At 41.5% G+C, this 6777-nt stretch overlaps 1 pseudogene; it reads left to right on the forward strand.

Annotated features, from left to right (window-relative positions):
- The first annotated feature begins 3449 nt into the window (after window positions 1-3449).
- On the forward strand, window positions 3450-4376 carry LOC123627824 (annotated as a pseudogene).
- Window positions 4377-6777: the final 2401 nt, after the last annotated feature.

Here is a 6777-nt window from a genome sequence, read left to right on the forward strand (position 1 = left end):
AAATGCTGCTGTCTCAGTTTTCGTGTGTCAACGGTGTCATCTTTTGCCCAGACTTGTGCTGACTCTGTAGAGAGAGGGTGACCTCATTTACTCTGAGTACCTTTGGAATTGGGGAATGGAAATTACAAATGGTGAGGGCTTGGATTCCAAATTGCTTTTGCTCCATAGTCAAGGGCTACAGCTGGACTTTCTGCTACTTTACTTAAAGGCAAAGAGAAATTGCAAGGCAAAAATGGTTTTGCAAAAGACCATACGATATATTTTATTTGTTTTTGTTTTGTTTTTGTTCTTGTTTTTTTTTTCTAAGTGATCTCATTGAAGATATTATACCACATATTTTAAGTGAGGAATACATAGTTCATTTATGAACCTGACTTTGATCCTTGTAGCAAATGCTGACAGTGCCCCACCCATATGTCCTTTGCCTACTTGGAGGACTTCCTGTATCCCTCTGTGTCAGGACATTCTCTGACCTGGGGTGGAGGTGGTTCAGTCTACTTCAGAGTAGGCCAGAAGCATCAGATTGTTAATGCCCAAGAGCAATCCTCAATCACTGAGAGACACTAGTTGGTGTATAAATACCCCAACTCTCTCAGTCTACAGTGGGACAGTTTTGAGTCATGTTCCAGCAGACTCTCAGAGACCCCTCATCAGGATTAAGCCCCAGTTGCCCACAACAGAAATCAGCTCATTAACATATGCTTTCTTGGCTTTCCTCCCTTGCTTGTCTCCCTTACCCACTCTCATAGTGGTTCTGAATAAACTACTTGCACCAAAATCCTTCCCTCATCGTCCGATTTTGGGGGACTATAAACTAAGAGAAAGTCATTCCATATGTATCTGACAATATTCTGAGCCATTTGCTCACCTTTATCTCCAAAAAACTAAGGTAAAATTAGGAATATTAAGTTTCTCTTAATAAACAAAGGCCATGAAGCAGGAAGGTGTCCTAAATTCCAATGGTTTGAAACTAAATTGGGTATGTTTAGCACCAGTTTTCCAGTTTTTTAAAACCCTCAGTGCAAGTAAGCTGTGAATCTTTTCATGTTACTACAAAGAATGAACTCATTCTGGACGCTGGGTGGAAAAGAAAAGAGAGAATCCACTTCATTTCTCTAAAGGGTTGAAGACATTTCCCCACAGGCCAGCAAGGGCTTTTAAATTATTGTGCCCTAAAAATAACATTTTCATTCCTGAATGGGTTATAAAAACTGAAATGGTGGGTTATTTCCATCCACCTCCAGAGCAGCTGCTCAGGCACTCTGAGTGTGAGAGGGGATTATGCAATGACTTGGTGCTGTCTTTGCCTTGGCAAAGCGAAGCATTGTTCTCCTGCGGTGGGCTTTCAAGGTCATGCAATAGGATGTTTAGGGATCTATGCCAGGAGGGAAGGAAAGGGGTGAAGAGTGGGAAAAATAAAGAGAGAATTAGAAAGTCTGATAGGATGTACTAAAGATCTAAAGTATGAGACCTATAGTTAATAAAATTGTATTGTATTAGGGATTTTTATTAGATAGGTAGATTTTAGCTGCTCTTGTTGCAAAAAAAGTAACTATGTGAAATGGTAGATATGTTAATTTGCTTCACTATAGTAACTATTTTATTTTATTTTATTTTAGACAGGGTCTCCCTCTGTTGCCCAGGCTGGAGTGCAGTGGCATGATTATAGCTCATTGCAACCTCGAACTCGCAAGCTCAAGCGATCCTCAGCCTTCCAAGTAGCTGGGAGACCTGGCTAGTTTTTTAATTTTTTGTAAAGACAAGATCTTACTATGTTTCTCAGGCTCCATTTTACTATCTATATGTATCCTGTAACATCATGCTATAAATCTCAAATATATACAATAAAATTTTGTGGGGGTAGGGGTGTAGGAGGGAAAGGATACTTTACTTTCTTTCTGCAAGAACAACCCTAAAAATTGTCTGTGGTAATAAGTGGTCAGGGCCGTGTGTTCTTGTCATACAGAGCAAGAACAAGTAGGGGCATCCAGGGCCCAGGGCATATTGCTTCTCCCAACAACATACTGAATCGAAGTCTGCATTTTAACAAGATCCCTTGATGATTTGTTTGCACGTTAAAGTTTGAGAAGTGCTTCTCTAGACTGCTTGTCCAGAATATCTGTCGTGGCTGAGCGCAGTGGCTCACACCTGTAATCCTAGCACTCTGGGAGGCTGAGGCGGGAGGATCACTTGAGCTCAGGAATTTGAGACCAACCTGAGCAAGAGTGAGACCCTGAGTCTACTAAAAATAGAAAAATTAGCCTGGTGTGGTGGCACGTGCCTGTAGTCCCAGCTACTCGGGAGGCTGAGGCAGGAGGCTCTCTTGAGTCCAGGAGTTTGAGGCTGCAGTGAGCTATCATGATGCCACTGCACTCTACCCAGGGTGATCAGGGTGATAGAGTGAGACTCTGTCTCAAAAAAAAAAAAAAAAAAAAAGGAAATTGTACCCCCTTCTCACTCCCCCCCATATAAAAAAAAAGAGTACAAATTAAGCCATTCATATTCACACAGTCAACCTAGGATTCATCACCATTACTAGAATTTGCCTCTTGTCCTGTCACACACCTATTCATTATCATTAGACCTGATTTAATAGTGTAACAATGCTGGGGAAGGTGGAGGGAGAAGAGTACAGAGTGGAGAAGAAGAAGAGAAGCTCATACAATGAGTCCCAAATAAGGGACTATTTTCCTCATATAACAAGATGTCTAGAGGTAGTGATTGGAGACTATTACAGCAAATCTACAATGCCATTAGGAACCCAGATTTCTTCCATCCTTCTGCTCTTCCATCCTTAGCATTTGGCTCTCCTCTTCACGACTGCAAATCCACTACTGCACCTCCAGATATCACATCTGTATTCAAAGCAGGAAGGCACAAGAGTAAAATCCGTAAGTCAGAAGTCTGTCCCTTTCTATCATTAAAATAATAATTTTGCTGAAGCCCCATCCAGTGGACTTTTGTCCGGGAATGGGTCACATGGTCCATACCAAGCTATAAGGGAGGCTACTTATTTTAATTGGTACCTTGTCCCTGAAACAAAAGTACAGTTTTGTTAGTGAGGAAGAAGAGAGGGGTGGATATTGGGTAGACAATTAGTATTATAGCTCACATTATAGAGTCTGCCCATGCACACTAGGAGTGGGAAGAGAGGGTGGGTGTCTGGTTCCAAAGCCTCCCAAAGCTTATCACAGAGAGCAAAGAGGACCATTGCCCTTGGCCTCACAGTCACAAAGGGCCTCGAATGTAGTCTTTTAACCTCATATATATTTAAGTCATTGCATTTTGTATACATATTACAATTATATATTTATTAAAAGTAAATATTTAAAATACATAGCACATTTTTTAATAATTCTCTTTTGGCCTTTTTTCAATAAAAATAATAAATTTTCCAGGAGTTTAATATATATTAGAAGTCTATGTGGAGCTGCAGATTTGTATCTTTATTCAGCAGGATGGGGTTTGTTAAAGTTGTCAAGAATAAGGCCTACTTTAAGAGATACCAAGTGAAATTTAGAAGACGACAAGAGGGTAAAACTGATTATCATGCTTGGAAACACCTGGTGATACAGGATAAAAATAAGTACAACACACCCAAATACAGAACGATGGCTCGTGTAACTGACATAGCATTTGTCAGGTTGCTTGTGCCCATGTAGAAGAGGACATGAGAGTCTGTGCAGCTTATGCACATGAGCTATCAAAATATGGTGTGAAGGTTGGCCTACAAATCATGCTGCAGCGTGTTGTACTGTTCTGCTGCTGGCCCACAGCCTTCTCAGTAGGTTTGGCACGGACAAGCTCTATGAAGGCCAAGTGGAGGAGGCTGGAGATGAACACAATGTGGAAACCACTGACAGCCAGCGTGGTGCTTTCATGTGCTATTTGGATGCGGGCCTTGCCAGAACGACCACTGGCAATGAAGTTTTTGGGGCCCCAACGGGAGCTGGGATGGAGGCTTGCCTATCATTCACAGTACCAAACGATTCCCTGGTTATGGTTCTGCAAGCAAGGAATTTAATGCTGAAGTACATCGGAAGCACATCATGGGTCAGAACGTTGCAGGTTATATGTGTTATCTAATGGAGGAAGATGAAGATGCTTACAAGAAACAGTTCTCTCAGTACAGAAAGAATGTTACTCCAGACACGATGGAGGAGATGTATAACCAAGCTCATGCTGCTATACGAGATAGTCCAGTCTATGAGAGGAAGCCCAAGAAAGAAGTTAAAAAGAAGAGATGGAACCATCCCAAAATGTCTCTTACCCAGAAGAAAGATTGGGTAGCTCAAAAGAAGGAAAGCTTCCTCAGAGTTCAGGAGTGGGCTGCTGAAAGCTAAACCAAACAGCAACTTTGTGTGAGGATTTTTCAGATAAAGACAATAACCTTATTGACTAGGCAGCTAAAACAAAAGTGTGTATATATATATATATTAGTAGCCCAGATCTCTTTTATTATGTGGTCCTGTTGTAATGGCTTAACTAGAAAAACTGGACAGTTGATGGAAATGTGGGCTTCCACCAACATCAAAAAGAATTACCCTCTGTGATCTGGAATTGGGCTAAGTAGGAGCAGGGCAAAGAAAGAGATGGGTGATGTTGTCCTTTTGGCTTTTTCCATGGGTGGTAGAAGGTGGATATCTTGGGGCCAGGGCCTATTTTAATGTCCTTAGGTTATACCCAAGGGACTTGCATAGGCACTTCCCAAGGGAGTACAAAATTAAATTCCTGCCTCAGTTTAGCCAAAGTCTGTTCTCTTAGGCAGGACAACAGGCTGAATTCTGAGTCAAGATCATGACACCCAAGGTGGCTATCTTCCCCTAACTGCTTCTCACTCCTCCCTCTTTCTCCACTCGACTTTAGGGAATTTCAATCAGTCTGCACACAGGGCAGGTGCTGTGAGAGGAAAAGTTGCTGTAGTAGGTTCAGCTGGAGCAAACTGTGCATTAAGCTTTACCTAGTCTGTACTCACTCCAAACCAGGCACCCCCAGCCCGTGGATGCCCATGCAATAGTCTGGCTGCATCAGCTATTTCCCTCTGATTGTTAGAGAAAGCACCAATAGTGTCGGGAATGATGCTTTAGTCCCTTCTACTCAAAATATGATCCACAGGCCAGCATTATCTGGGAGCTTGTTAGAAATGCAGAATCTCAGTTCTGATGTCTGATATTCTGAATCACTATCTGCATTTTAACAAGATCCCCAGTGATTCACGTGCACCTTGAAGATTGAGAAGCCCAGCCTTGACTGTTAGCTCTTTAAACCACAAATCTGACTCTCTTTGCCATTCAATCAGCCACCTTATGATTATGATTTGGCTGCTGCAGCAGAAATGCCTACCTCAATAGCCTTTCCCTTCCCTTCTGAATAACAGTGTCAATTTTAACTGGGGTAGCAAAGTGACTGGCTGAAAGACTACACTTCCCAACTGCCCTTGCAGCTAAATGTGGCTATGAGACTAGATTCTCATCAGTGAAATGTAAGTGGAAATGTTTGTGGGGCTAATGGGAAGTCTCTTGAAAAACAGATGGTATATCTTTCTTTCTTCTTTCCTTATTACTGTTGCCTGGGATGTGGACATCAGAACTGATCTCTAGCAGTCATCTTGGATCATGAGGTGACCTTGAAAAAGGAAGCCACAGGCTGAGGATGGCAGGGTAGAAAGATAAAGCTTACATCCCAGATGATACATCAAAATATCTATGTCAGTCTAGACTTCTTTTATAGAAAAAAGAAACTTCTATCTTGTTTGGGCCACTATAATTTGGGTTTTCTGTTTATATAGCTGTTATTTGCATAAGTGTCTAGAACTTACTGGCAAAAAAGTGCAAATATTCAGCCCCTCAGCAGTTAAGGCTCTCCTTGCAAATTAATAAAATAGGATTCTGGGGAGAGGAGAGAAGGGGATGGGTTAATTCACACCTAATGGGTACAATATACACTGGGTGATGGACACACTTATAACTTTGACTCAAACTATACAAAAGTAATTCATGTAACCAAAACCTTTGTGCCCACATAATATTCTGAAATAAAAATAGATAGATAAATAGAAACTAAAAGAGGATTCTGCTTTATACATCAGTCTCTTTGAATTCTGCTACTGTGAATCTGTCCTTGAGAGATGACCTGGTGACTAAGTGCTGGGGGGAGGGCAATAAGGGTGCCAGCCAAGGAGGACCACTTGGGTGGCCAGCTGGTCCTTTCTCAGGCAGCATACCTCTCTCTTGCTTTTTATTTTCTTCTGACCTTAATATGTGCAATTAGCAACAGAAAGAAAGAGAAATAAAAGGCCTAAGTAATTTCAGATAGAATAATCCATTGTTCAATCTCTAAGAATCAATTTATTTATAAACTATTTTCTGAGTTATAAAGAGTTCATTGGTCTTTATACATTCATGGTATGTCTTGGAATGCTCTAGACAGAATATTCATCTCTTTTGAAGGCTATTGTTCTATTATTATTAAGCATGGAGAATTTCACTGTAATTCTGACATCTTTAATCACTTTCCAAGCTACAGTGATGAATGTTAATAATTAATATTTGAGGCTGGGCACAGTGGCTCATGCCTGTAACCGTAGCACTTCGGGAGGCTGAGGTGGGAGGATTGCTCAAGGGCAGGAGTTCGAGAACACCCTGGGCAACATAGTGAGACCTAGTCACTACAAAAAATTTAAAAATTAGCTGTGTGTGGTGACATGCACCTATAGCCCCAACTACTCAGCAGGCTGAGGCAGGAGGATTGCTTGAGCCCAGGAGTTTGAGGTTGCAG

This window comes from Lemur catta, chromosome 1, assembly GCF_020740605.2.
Source record: "Lemur catta isolate mLemCat1 chromosome 1, mLemCat1.pri, whole genome shotgun sequence".
NCBI lineage: Eukaryota > Metazoa > Chordata > Mammalia > Primates > Lemuridae > Lemur > Lemur catta.